Below are 14,965 nucleotides of genomic sequence, written 5' to 3' on the forward strand. Positions count from 1 at the left end.
CCGGCCAGACCAACTACACAATCTGCCAAAGCTTTCTGCGGTAACGACGCTCTGCATGATCACGTCGCCCTCTCATAGCCTTCCCGTATCATACTAGGCAGCAGCAGCTGCTATGAACGGGTACAGTTACGAGAACTGAGAGCCGCGGCTGCAGACACCAGACAAAGGCCAGACGCGCCTACACCAGCCAGACAGACTTAAGCGCTACGATCTCCGCATTTTCTTACCCTAATACGCAGAGCGGCTCTCGCAGCTTCCGACGGCAGCTGCGAGAAGCGGCAACGCACGAATATATTCTGTAAAGAACCACGTTCGTTCTGTGCAAGTCATATAAATATCAGATCCGCATAGAATAGATTGCGACGCCGGTGGTATCGTAATCCGTTATACGGACCAGCAAACCAGCGATCCTATCGGGCGGTAAACGCAGATATCTAGGGGAACCTTCGGTAGCCGGCCACAGTCCGTCGAAAGCTACACAGGTGAAAGCCCTTCGGATAGAGACATTTTAGGCAGCTTGGACACGCTCCGCGCGCTCTATTCAATAAGATTTCGAACATTAAAGATTTACTCGAAACTAATCTCACTTCGAGACTAACCCAACTCAGATAACTCATTTTGACATGAATTTGAATGGTCTCTATGGCTGGTAGAAATAAAAAGTACAAATCAATGTACAATGTCACAACAATGCAGACAGCGGAACCTAACTTTTCCGGAGGTTCTCCCAACTGTGCTGCCCTATACACACACTATTTACCGTCAAGTTTTTCATACTCTACTTACTTCGCTTGCTTCCTATGTTCCTTGTGTTTTGATTTTTTTCTTACGCAGTATTACTTAACCCAAACAGCAGCGAAATCCAAATATTTGTCACGTTATTCAGCATAATAAAAGGTAGACGTCCTCTTCGTTTGAAAGATTTACTGCACCTGCATTGAGGCAAACAACGACGAAATCCCTAAAAATCAACAGTAAAACTTGAAACCATCAAGTTCCGGCGTTTTAATTCCTAAGGCCTAATATTTTTTTGTCATTCATTGAGTTCATATAAGTTAATCTTGCAGTTGCATTTCGTAGGTACGTGAAAATCTTACCTATATAAAACTTGAACGATGTTGGTAATGGGGAATTTTATTCCTTGGAAATCTTCAATAAAGTCCAGTAAGATCTTATTCATACACTAACCTTGCCAATTTTCCATGGTAATTTCTTCCTACCGACTAATATATGTTGATTTGAATTATTTGCGTACTAAATAGAGGATTTGTAAAAGTGAATTAGTGACTAGTAGATATGCATGGTACATATAACAACTTTTTAAATCGTTCCCTACTCTCTGATAGTGCATCCTTTTTGTGATGGTCTCCATTGGCATGGCTGTATTGCCCCTATGGATGTTTTGTCAGTGACCCGACACAATTGAGCCAATACTGGAGTTCATGTTTACCGAACTAACGAAACAAACGTTTTGAGCTATTTCGGGCTTGTAATACAATTACAATGCAATAATTATAACTACGGCATTTAATAAACAACGAGTAACAGCTGTTTGTGTGTTATACACAGGTAAAATCATCGTGTAAAAAATAGGCACATGTGATCCTAAATATTTCTGTTCAAGCTATTGCAATGTCAATTTAATCTTTAGAGGATCTCGGTCTTGGGCGTAGATGAACACCGACCACCGACCATGTAGAGCAATTGAACGGTCTCAATATAGGAAATAACCTGATGAATTTCCAAATAGGCATAAGCAGACCAAATATTAACAAACAAATAACTAGATTGAGACTCTCGCCTTAGATTCGACAATTGATCAGACATATACGTTGCGTCGACCGATAGTATATAGACCTCCATTGTTGGACGTTTAATACCAGAAACGACAGTATGAAGACGTAGAAAAAATACCTTTTTGGATTATGCAGTCGCCCTGGACCACAGGCCTGACTCGGCAGAGGTACGGATCGAACATAAATTAGCGATTTCTGCCTATACAATTAACAGAAACTAGATTCATTAATTTCATTTGATTGATTAGGGTGTCTGGTTGACATACTCAATGGTTCTCTCGGCGCTCCTGTTTCTCCTAACTTCTGTTCGGATGGCGTGCGTAGGGAATCAGAACTCAGTAGAAAGGTACCAGTTCTTTTGGTCGCTTATTGCACACCAGGCACACATACCCAACGTATGGATCAGGTGGCGGACATGCTAAGCTTTAAAGCAGCCATTCAACGAAAAGCTAAACAGTGTAAGCTTTGGAATATATCTGCTCTAGGTCAATGCAGCTACTTAGGTCAGAATCGTTCTTTCCTCACCGAACGAATATAATAAATTGGTCTTAGGAAGTTAAGCATTAGCAATGTTGAGGGCTTAATCTTTTTAATAGACTTTCTTTAGCTCTAGATATATTTCGTTAATCAGGATCGTTAGGGCACAATTTCATTACGATTGTCCTGTATCCGGCCACATTATTCAAAAGGTTATATTTCATCCTATGTCTAAGCGCGGTTATAATTTACATTAGATCACTTCCTGTAATTTGTTGCATTTCTTGGTACTTGATAATATGTTTATGAAAAAAATAATTTGTTTATTTAGTTTGAAAGGTTGCTCAGGACTTCTGCACTAGCCGACATGTAATGAAATGACAAAAGGCGCTCTTGTTTGCTATCATTGTCTTACATAGTCCCATAGTTACTTTAGAGTTTGAGGGTGACAATTTCAATATACAATGTCTATATTAAGTAATCATAATAACAGCTAATATTCAGATATTTTTATAGTAAAAATCTCTCATGCAGGATAGAAGGGCAAAGGTAATATGGAAGCTGACTATCAAAGTCACGCTCCAATCACTTGTCCATCCAGACAAGTACGTATTCGTATGCTGGAAAGTCTGCACCTTTACTGGGTTGCTAGCGAGTCAGCTCGTCTGCTTTATTCCCCATCTTTCAATAACGAAGCTAATGCTAACCCAAGGCGTTACGGATGATAGGACCGGTTCTCACGGTTGTGCGAAATAGTACTTCCACACTCTACTTCCCAAACGAATTAAACAGGATAGCGAACTAGTTTTACCAGTTGGAAAGATCAACCTATGAAGAAATTACTGATTCTTTGCAGATCTGTGAAACGAAAGACTCGTCTTCGATTGCCCACACAGAGAGTATTAACAGCTGTTTGTTGAGAGCTTTCGACTTTAAAAATTGTCTGTCGTACGATCGATTAGGGCTTTCATAATAAAAGACGATCCAAGTAAATCTCCCGCCATGCACGAAATCTACTGGTTTAGCTAAGTAGCTACTAGTTCAGATGATCGTCAAAAGGTCCAAGCTTCTAATGTACGTTTCAATAAATGAAAAAACCTATTTCTATAATACTTGTATGTCTTGGGCTCGAGTAGTGTTCAACAGTATACGCACTAATAACCTTCTACCCAGGGTTCAAACTCGTTAGAACAACTGCACGTGTTCTTCACATTTAGCCAAAGTGAAGAGCTCAATCAGAAACCAGCGACACTAGATCCGAATGGTATAAACCTCATATCCGGTACGTATGCCGTTAGACACCACCACGACGTCACTTTACGTATGGGCGGACACAAGCGATTTTCATACGTGCTAGACCTTTCGATTTTACTTAACTTCGCGAGCTAATCCGTGTGACGCATACAACTAGCGTACTTCCGATGTCTGTTTTTACTTCATGAAACGCTGATAGTTCTTCGGTAGTTCGCGCATTAAAAACGTAGAGCAGAAACTTGACGACCGGCTCAAGTCCAGTTAATCGCTCGCAACTTACATAAGATACTAGATGCGATTTTGAATGGGCTGCTTGATTACGGTATTGGTCAGAGAGTATTTAGTAGCTATCACAGGTATACAAAAAGTACAAACAAAAATTAATCTGAGTGCTAGGAGAAAATATGGTGATGTTTTATGACGTCTTACGTACATCTAAAACCTCTAAATATTATTGATTGCTAGAGGTCGAAATCTTTTACATGCACAAGTCTACCCCAGTTCGAAGAAGCCATGGTATTTCGTCTATTGTATTTTTTTATTATGGACTAGCCCGAGCAAGATCTGGCCATAGAGAAGCGAGTGTTTATCTATCCGAATGCACGAAATCGACCATAACTCTATCTTGAACCCAATCTTCTGATCGATTCCTGTATCTTGAATCAAAATGATATTCCCATAAGTCAAAGTTAACTAAAAAGGGCCAATCGGTCTTTGTCGTCCTCATGGGCTGCAATATCGTTGGGCAAGTAGGGCATTGAAGCGTCCGCTTTCGACTCATTCTTTGTCCTTCGATAGCGCTATTATGTTATTAGTAGTAGCAGTAGATATAGCAGTGGTGGCGATCGGACGATAAGGTTTACCCAGCGGCCCAGGGATGGTCGGCTGAGCACACCTGAATCTGAACAGAGCTAACCAACTGCTGCTGGGTCAAGGGTCGGATTCACGACAGGGAACGAATAATGATAACGAGTGGATAGAAGCACGCATTGTGATCATTTCGCTGAACTTCATGTACAGGCCCATTGCAGTTCTGAAGTGCAACAGCAAAAAATACGCAAAAGGAAGTTAAGCCGCAGCAAAAAGCCTCTCCTGCCATAGAAACACGGTGCAGCAGGTACAACAGGCTGGCCATTATCGTCGCACTGTTACTGTGAAAACAGAAAAATATTTTCGATATATCTGAAACTCGTAAAAAGTGCTCTCGTATTTATTCTCTCTCAACATAAACGCGAGCTGAACGCGCGTTGGCCCATGTTAATAATTCTAGTAATGATTTGCCACAATTTACCTCGTCGACACAGTTTTAGTTAGCGTTTAAATTTTCCGTAAGTAATTGTCGGTGAAGGCGCGGTAGCAGAAGATTCGCTGACCTTTCGCCAATTCTCTATATAGGCTCCAGGCAAACGGAAAATGAAAAGGACATGCTCCTACTTCTATAGAGACCACCACTGATGTATCACGAGATAAGTGCTTGTAAATTAGTTAGCAAGAGGTATTCGGGTGTGCAGTGTCTACCCTTAATTTTGCTAATTTACACAGGACGTATTCTTTTTCCTGGAGCTCGATAGTGAGGACGGTTAGTGTAAACGTAGTGAATCTGATGTCGATCTGGGATATGTTAGGAATGATACTTCACGTGTTGATCATTCTTTTTCCGAAGGTTTTTTTTATTACGCAACGATACGATTTGGCGCCGCGGTAGATGGTCGAGTTGACCCTATAGACAGAGAAGAACTTTCTCAACTTGCAGTCGGACTAAGTTGATAGATTTTTGAATTGATATGTGACCTGAACGGGAGAACCTCAGAAAGATACTTTCTAGGGATGGGGTAACAAACGAAAGGGATGGCACATCTCAATTAACATATATCTATGACGCATTGCGAGCATCACAAAATGATATTGAATTATGTAGCAGAAAGCAAATATATGTGTTTTTATTAACGTGGATTTTATTTTTATGCAGTTTTGGATCATATAATATTTCCCAGGATTCCCTTCGTACTAACGAGTTGACCTGATTAATTACGTCTACGTTTTTAGGCTTTTGGTATTTGTGTGCGTATTGCTATAATTGTATTTATATGTCAGCGTTCGAGTCTTCGCTGACTTCCCTTCTTTAGTCGAGTGTCACTATGGCTTACGCATGTTATGGAAGTCGACAACTAGCTGCAATAGAAGGTCATGGTGAACTCGACGACACGGCTTCACTCTGAGGCACATTAAGAGTATTCTTATTGTTACGACTATAATACGAAATAGTTGTAATATGCAGTTATTTACTAGCGGCAAGTGAAGCAAAAGACGGCATAACCCCTCGTTTGCCTTTCTATTTAGTTCGACTGTGAGACGGTACCTCAGAGGGTAAGGCGTCTCAAATTGACTACCATTAAACGCAGATTGGAGAGTCGCACAGCAGAAAAGATGGGCCTTCGATGGTAAAGACAGTAGAAAAAACCTTCCCTATCGTCGCTGGCGTTATTAGAACGTAGACAAAGACAATAGGGATGCCACAGGCTGACCAAGAGCCCTTGATATGGGTGGGACTTTCAAGTGGAAGCCTGCCTAGGAATTTGGATAGTAAGCTTCAAGCTTCAGCTTCCAGGGGGTGTCCAAGGGCCAAGGATACAAGGATTACTCATCTGTCTTAGGTTTTACGTCGAACCAGCGGTAGTGGGCAACGTTGTCGCGAGCTCTCGAAGCCTTTGTGCTGCTATCATCCTTCTTGGCCCCCATTTCCTACAACATAGGGGCGCCATTATTGGCCTTGGCTTGCACACAATTAGCACCACTACCGCCAGAAAAAGCTGCTGCTGCTGCTGCTGCTGCAGTCGCGAGGGTGGTAGTAGTGGCCTCAACGCAGGAGCAATGGCTCTACACCAGTCAGGCAAACAGGGAAACAGCCATTTAGGGGCTGAGCAAGCAGAGCTGGGGGTAGCTTGGGCCAATGGGCGGGTTCTTTTGAGGCCTTGTAGCCTCCTGCTACGAGGTTCCCTTCGACGGCGGCGGCAGCAGCAAGCGATGGCCTGTCTGCCTGCTTGCCTGCCTGCCTTCCTGCCTGTTTGCCTGCCTGCCTGCCTGCCTGCCTGCTGCTGCTGTTGGTAAAAGCGTGGGATAGAGGCAGATAAAACGAAGAAAGAGGTGCAGTAAGAGAGTGTGCAGCTGTTGGCTCAGAGCAACGGAGTCGGTCGGTGTCGGCCGGCGCCTGTAACAGCCGCGCGTTCTAGGGGCAATCCAGATGTGATAGAGGACCCCTAGCCGACAATCCCTGGCTGCCCTAGCCCAGGCACAAGTCTGACGGCGTGGACCAGCTGCGCAGCTGGCCCCGTCGAACCTCTCCTATGGCTCCCCGAGTACAGGAGCTGCTGAATGCGGCGACTGCAGCAGGTGTTCTTGGCCTTCGAGGCCACCACTGCCGCCGCAACTTGAAGATTTTTCCCCTTTTCCGTTAGCCCCTATACGCATCCCTGTGCCCTTCGGCCAGCTGCCCCGCTGCCATCTGCAGGCCCGCAGCAGCTGCTTCAACACACCGCTGTGCCTCCTCGTACTCCGTACCCACACAACACGAAGCAGCGCCGTCCAAACGAACCCATTTTTGTCGGAGTTTCAAACGGGATGAAGGAAGAGAGCGAGAAACAACCATAGAGAAGCTTCCAAGTGTTCTTCGAAAATACAGAGACAGATAAAGCTATGGTAGCACTGGCTGGGCGGCAAGTTGCCTGTCAGCTCGGATCACTTCATATCGACTCGTAAAGCTAGGCAAATGCTGCGATCCAACAGCAACGCGGACGCCGCGGCTGACTTTGATCTTCAGTTGAAGAGCTCGACAATCAGTTTGACTATGCTGCAGTGATTTATAACCTAACGGACACAGAGCGCCTCCGAGGGGGTCATGACGCGTGTTATAATCAAACCGCTCGCGGCTTTAATCTCTCACGCGCACCCTTCACGGTTTTTGGACTTCACCATTACACTTCTCTGCTATTGCTTCGCGAAGGAGGGAGCGCTAAAACGGCCTCTTACAAAGGCTTTGCTATCGGCAGTAATTACGCGTCGCGTCTGAGCATACCTTCGAAGGCTTCGGACTCAATAAACGTATACTAAAACAGAGTAGCCACTGAATTTATCAGCTCTCAATAATCGAGTAAGTAGTTTTACTGTAAGTGTCTCCATTTTGGCTCATCTTAGACAACAACATTAACATCGTTAACAGAAAGCTTTGTGTTTGCATGATTGTCCATCACTCACGCAATGTCGACCTTGAGCCTAACGTTGCTTTGTCTCCTATTTAGGGCTGAGATATCCGGTTTCGAACATTATGATAAACTTCTTTGCTATCTGCGTCACTGAAAGGAACAACAACAATTGATAACAAGATTAATTTTGCAAGTTCCACAGTATTATAAGATAGTTGTATGATATACGAGCCATCAAGGTTACCGGCAAGTTTCCGCATATGATGCATTGCACATCGTGTTCTTTCACAAATGACCCGGTTGGCACGCCCTATGCGTAGACAGCGGAACCTGCTTCTGTACACTCCCACATGCCCCGTACGCTTGCTATAGATACCTGCGGCAATAGATAACCCGGTATGCCATCTATGCTCTACTTTCATCATTAAAAATTTTCCGTACAAAACCTTTGGTCTTGGTGCACCACACAGAGCGACTGGGTACCCGCCCCATAAGGGGTTTGACACCTGACGTCAGATGCGCCCAATGTGTTAACTAGTCGCAAAATATGACGACACTATTGGTTGATGTATCATAAGCTGGATATTCAGGTTTGTCTCTGGCTATTTGTTAAAGTAAGTTTTGCGGTGTTGAGATGAAGCACACACCCGTACTGCATCTCGAGAGCCCTCTTGTCATCGGAAAACTATGATTTACAAGCAACAGCTTGAATACTAAGCCCGAACAGCTAGTGCTGATTCCAATAACGTAAAGAAGGAGTTATAGTCCTTCATGGTTTAAGTAACCTTAAGAATAGCGTGAGGTGTTGCATTCCTCTAGTTCATAGGTCCAGTCGTACATAAGGCTTGACCGTGTCGGGCAGCGTATATAGAATCGAAATAGTATAATAACTTAGAAGCTATGCAAAAATGGAGATCGCAATATAGAATCGAATTCACGAGAGTAAACAGAAATGGAAGTATTCAGCGGAGACGATAGAAGGCAACTAATAGTCGCGGATAAAGGTAGGCTGAAACAGGGTCATACCGACGATAACAGCAACAACAAGCTCAGGCACAAAATATTTCTTAGCAAATAAAAACAATGCGATCCGTTCAGATCCATAGTCTGTTTGGAAATGATCAAGGGAGTCTCCCTTAATGCGCAACACGTGGTCGAGCTAAAACGTGGACGAGAGACTCGCCGATCGGATATTTAATTGTCACAACTAATGGTAAGCTTGAATTCTGAGTAAACCCTCTAGCTAAAAGCACGCAAAATTTCCATTTTGCTATAGGACATTGAAATTAGCTGGCCAAGTCCGCGGCCTTACTATTGTAAACTACTTTTCATAATGAACGTTCCTAATCTTGTTCATTTAATACCCGTTGGCTTATAAACAAGTATATTAACTGGGTATACTCGAGCTAGGTGACTACGGGACCGACTTAATGTAGACCATAGTTGAAACCACAGTTCATAAAATACTAGCAAACATGATTTTCTCGTGTGAAAAGAGCGTTTCTTTAGAGCTGACACGTGCCAGTCGGCTAAGATTTATATATATATATATATATATATATATATATATATATAAATCTTCGCCGATATATATAGATAACTTTATTCGAGCCCATAAACTTGAGCAATATTATGCCTATGCTAAGTGGATTTATCTGTCGAAAATCTTATAACCTTATTACCTTCGGGAGCCGCTGTGCAGGTTCCATGCAACATACAGATCGGCAATTGAGCATTTGCATGAAGTGTGAATGATACAAATCTTGTTATTGACAAACAAATAGAATGTTTGTCGTAAAATGAAAAAAACATTTAGAACTCGACGCAGCCAGAAGGCGCACGACAGGAGTGCACGCAGACCGATGTGGTACAAAACGTGTATGCATACGGCGCACGTTTCGGCTAAGTGTGGCGAAGTCTAACTGTTCCGAACAAATGAATCGTTGAATTTCCAAAGGGAGCGTGAAGTAGAGGTGAGATCGTGGCTGATTAACTAAACAAGCGTTTTCTCTCCGTCTTGCAGGTGGAATCATGGCCTGCTCCAGTTTCATTTTACCGATTACTAAGATATATGTCTAGTTTGAAAAATTCCCGTGTAGTAGCACTGGTAGTACTGGCTGGCTTGGTGGGAATTGTAGTCACCTCTATCCAGCCTGTAACATCCGATTAGTGATTGAGAGGTCGCCATGGTCGTTTGATCCTCCTGCCGGACAAAGTTGATTGCGTTATCCGATAGACTTTATCCCCATAACGAAGCTAAATTGACAGGGTTGCTCGTTATGAATCACTACTACGACGGTAGAAAATAACGGAAAACATAGCAAGCTTTATATCAAACCTGTCTACCTGATTTGATGATTTTCAGTTTAAAACCGACTGCATCACTTAGGCTAGTTTTTAATTCAAATAAACTTTATTCGAACTGGCCCAAGGCCTCTGAGCCTTAGGCCGGTTCGAAAAAACCGAGCCCAATTACTAATCAAATGGCAGTCTTGTGTACTATATAGGAACAGTGAAATTAGCGTTGACATCAAGTTATTGTGAGCAACGTCTAATAAATATTAAGAACTATGAGCGGGTAACGGGTTTTATACGGTGTACGTTGATAACTCTGAGAATTTATTATATATTTTCTGTGCTACATGCATTGAGCTAGCAGTGTTCTATGGTCATTCGTCGGACTGGTAGCTTGAATCGCCGTGGATGTGTACATTGATTTGTGTGTCGAACAACAAACTTAGAGCGTATGTACTATAGAAAAGAGTTAGTGCCCGAACAGAGCGAACACAATCCGAGTGACCGTTGATACCATATTTAGATGCTGAGGAAAAACCACCATGTGCACGTAGTTGTCAGAAGATTGAAGAAAAGATCGATAAATGTACACATTGGAAGAAACCCTAATTTAGGGGAGATTAGATAGCATAACATTTAAGGAGCCGACAAGTTCATTCTCTAAACATTGCGCCAAGACATACTCCAGATGAGTTCAATTGAACCACTGTCCGATCGGTGTTGACTGAGGTGTCTGCTATGTTAATGGAACATTGAAAAGTTTTAAGGATGTCCTAAGGATGTAAGTTCCTCCTCAAGGTGGCAGATGTCTGCATTGAAAGGCAATTCGCCAGTTTGCCTTATAAAAATTAGGTCGTCAGCAGAATAAACGGAACGCAACCTGTTACTCACTGATGAGGAGCACTACATTACATTAAGGACAATTATAAGTGAGCGTAAAACTGAACTTTGTGAAATCATACACGGTTTAATAAATAGTTATTCTAAACCGTACTTTCAGTAGTGTGGTTACAGATCGGTTAGTCACGCAAGAGGTGACCTGACGATAATAAACTACAGGAAAAACGCTACAATAGGAAATATGTATTAAGACATCGTGGAAAATGGTGTTAAATAAGTCACAAGGCAAAGTATTTGAGCTTCAAGGTGGCACCTGACACATTTTTCAAAGGCCTAAGACATGTTAAGCTATAATAATAATAATAATAAAAAGTAATAGGTGAGGAACTAAAAGCAAATCCATTAGAGGCGGGGGCGTCCAGACATGGGATTGTGCTGGTAGTGGTAGTGATGACGGATACGAATCTAGCCAAATTTCAATATCACTTTCCGAAAAAAAGACACGCAAATAACTCATCTAGTTACTAGCTTTCCCAAGTCATCATGTCCGATTCCTTAGTTCATGATTAATAGATCTGTTTAATACGACCGCAGAATACGTTAATGAGCCAACACAGCAATTTAGTATCAGTACAAATCATTATGACCCCCACTGGTAGCAATCCAAGCCGACATCTAATTTTTAATACATTGCACTATGTTTTTGATTGGTTTTGTTAGAACAAATATATTTTTTCTTAACTTGTGCAAAGTGCACCTAGAAAGACGCAGCGGTGCTTAGAAAATTTCGGACATGAGCCGTTTACAACGGATAATATTTTTTACTTATCAGTTAAAATCACTTGTACCAAGACTTCTCGGATTGGCGTCAGAGGGTAACTGTCCGAGAACGAATAACCTGATGTAGAAGATAACAGGTCAGAGGGAATATTAGATTGTATGTCTGCTAAGACGATCTCAACCACTGGCGCACCAAGCGACAAAAATATATACGCTATATACGACTCTTCTCTGCTTATTTTATTAATCACAGCCGGCGTTTGGATGTTTGGAGAAGAGGCATAATAATGGGTAGTCTGAAGATTGCTTGTCTGCAATCGGTGAATTTTGTTTGTGGCACCCAGGACAATCGTGGGCGCTTGATAATAACAGTAACCGTCCCATCGATGTATAGGTCAAGTAGCTTCGAACAACAACGCAGCCAATAGATCATCGCTTCCAGCATCACTCTCTAAAATAAAAAGAGAATTCATGGATCGTCGTGGAGGGCACGAGTTATCCTACAGTGTTAAAATTCGTATAAAAACAGCAGTAGCATGATCTTGTAGAATAGTCTTCCAACTTCAATCTAACCGTCTGCCTGTGACTGGGCTAATTGTTCATATTTCCCCCTGGCTATAATGTGACGGATATTAATATAAGCGTACAGGGTACGGTAATGCTATAGAGCATGCATATTTGGCAATGTACATGCAGTCAACTTCGTAGCAGGAAAATGAATCGTGTCTCACTACAGGTAAGGAAAACTTACCTCGCGGTGCATGCGCATTGCGTTTATTAGAGGCAGACGTACCTATCTGCACTTAGCGACTGACCTCTCGCCATCCGCTGGTTGCCTGTCTGAGCTTGTACATAGTATGAATTTAAAATTTTTACATTCATTCCAATGCTACATATGTCACAAGAACTTTGATGTCTGAAAGCGTCTAAACACATAGTTGCTTATTAGTTAATAACACTCGCTTAGGCTTCACCGAATAGAGTATAACAAACTTGTTCAGGAATAATCATCATCATTACCAATAAGAACCAGTAATTCAAGGGAGTGGGCTCCCTGCAGGAGCACTTCGATAATAAACTTCATGTTCTTAAATCGAAAAATTTCACAGAATCATTGTTCTAGCCATCAATGTGTGACTTGCGGTAGCAAAGAAACTAGAAAATAGTAAACATTAGGCCATGAATAAGGCGTAAATCGACAATTCCAATTTATTCCACTTGATTCTAATTCATCAACTATCGCAGTTTTTTTCCTCTACAGACGCATTGATGATGAAGAAAAAAAGGCCTCATCAAGCTATGCTTTCATCCCACATCAGTTATTGTTTATTTCATTTATTTGTCTATAAAATATCGTAATACTTATAAAAACGACTGTTTTTTAAATATCGTATTGTGCTCATGTAAAAATGCAAGGACTTCCTTTACGCATAATTTGCATGTTTTTTTTTTTATTGTAGACCTATCAGGAAAGGTGGGTGCGTATATCGTCTTTTTAACGTTTCCGCATAAAATTTACCGCATAAATGATGATACAAAAAAATAGACGTTTGCATATTGGGAAGCAACTACTATGGACTATCTAACGGATATGGGCCAGAATTTCGGTCATTCCGTCGTAAATCTCGCAATCGCAAAGTCCGTATAGAGTTTGATTTCGTTCGATACTTGTTTCCTATACGGTACAATTACGGTAATCTTGTTTCAGCCTCAATATACGTGCACTAGCTTCCACATGAGAAAATGAATGTTTTCTTTTTTATTTTTTCCCTATTGATCTGGGGATCAGGAAAGTTGTTAATTTTCCGGTGAATTCGGGTTCAACTAAAAAACACCCTGTTTCATTTTCATGCAGCAGCTAAGTAAAACTAGGCGCATCTGTACCAACATGGATCAGACAAGGATCGGGACATGGTCGGGGTTTAATAAAGAAGCGTAGTAATAACGAACAGGGATACAGAAAATCGAACGGCTGCAAAGTGGCGTTTATTGTGACAAACAACGTAATTAAACACTGCCAAATTGGCCGTGGTAGCCTTTTTTTCGCGTTGCAATATATACGTAAACCCGATTCTCTATTGCTTCAGTGGGGCAATTCATCAGGGATATTCTATCAACACACTAATCGATCATTCTGTTAGCAAGCATTTTTGCTGTGTAAATAATTAAAAATATTATTTATAACAGGATATTTGCCTGTTCAAAACCGTGTAAAAATTCAGTCTAACCGATGCGTTTTAGAAAACGAAATAAAGTTGAAAATATACTCACTAGAGGGACAGGGCCTGTGGAAAACTTATATCACTAGAACATTACAATGTGTAAATAGCTACGGCATCAGACACTGCCGTCGTTGACATGCATCACACAATACAAAACTAAAAATGACTAGGTTCCCCCCAAGTAATAAACGGAACCCGATATATACAACGCCTGCGCTATTCCTCTACTGTACGAGTTAGCATTGCGACTAGATTCTCCGGTGATCAAAAGATCAATTTTTAAACATACGAAAAATGGCAGCTTTGGCCCAATGTTTCATCAGTCTGGGGTACTGCACTTTTCCCTCTTTTCCTTGATAACTCTTTTAAGCTGATATCTTTCAGCTGTTTTCGCACTTTTTGGTCTTCTTCTCATCATCATCATCTTCTGTCAGGGCTATCTGACAACGTTAATCCGTGACGCAATTTTTTCACCCCCTTTGATTTTTGTTATTATTATCACTTTGTACTCAATAAATAACGACTTTTGATCCGTAGTTAGAATAGCGCTTACCGCTCGATGTTGCGAGATTCTCAACTGCACTGAAACATGTTTCAATCGAATCTTACATGCTGCTTCTATTATGGAAAAAAAAAAACAACAAGTGAGCTCACCTTTCAGTCAGATCTGGTTTGTTCTTCAGAACTAATGGCGTTGTAACCTGTGTTTCCGGATTTTAGTCCAACGGCCTACGGGATGCACTAACTAGTGTGCTAGTTGGATTCACTCTTTCAGTTGTGCCATATACGTTTTTCTGTTTCGTTACTGTACTAGGTGGTTTTTTTCACGGATTAGCGCGTTTTGCTACATGTCGAAACAATCCTGTTCTTCCTGTTACAGCTATCGCCTGTATGTGAGCATCGTGAACTCGTAGGTGTGCAGCAAACTTCCGGCCGTTGTCTGGTAGAACGTCAGCAGGCAGTTGCGTTCACTTTAGGCCGCCTGCTCTGGGCCGGTTTCCTCGACGGTCTACTACACTCGGGACACGTTCTTTTCCTTCTATGGAGGTTTTCTGGCGCCGCACACTGCGTGTGACAGCCAAGGAATTGAAGAACAGCTGGT

At 42.0% G+C, this 14,965-nt stretch overlaps 1 protein-coding gene across 3 annotated transcripts in view; it reads right to left on the reverse strand.

Moving 5' to 3' along the window:
• The window catches only part of LOC111261041 (protein CBFA2T2), a 29,571-nt gene extending 14,606 nt beyond the window's left edge, over positions 1-14,965 (reverse strand). The window contains exons 1-2 of one of the 3 annotated variants that reach the window (XM_022834246.2): positions 14,518-14,965; positions 7,779-7,876 (exon numbers count right to left, since the gene is read on the reverse strand). The gene's annotated coding sequence lies outside the window, so the exon portion shown is untranslated. Of the gene's footprint in view, positions 1-7,778; positions 7,877-9,408; positions 9,460-14,517 lie in introns of those variants that run through there. The other 2 variants (XM_022834247.1, XM_022834248.2) reach the window with 2 other exon arrangements.

This window comes from Varroa jacobsoni, unplaced genomic scaffold, assembly GCF_002532875.2.
Source record: "Varroa jacobsoni isolate VJ856 unplaced genomic scaffold, vjacob_1.0 scaffold_513, whole genome shotgun sequence".
NCBI classification, from domain to species: Eukaryota; Metazoa; Arthropoda; class Arachnida; order Mesostigmata; family Varroidae; genus Varroa; species Varroa jacobsoni.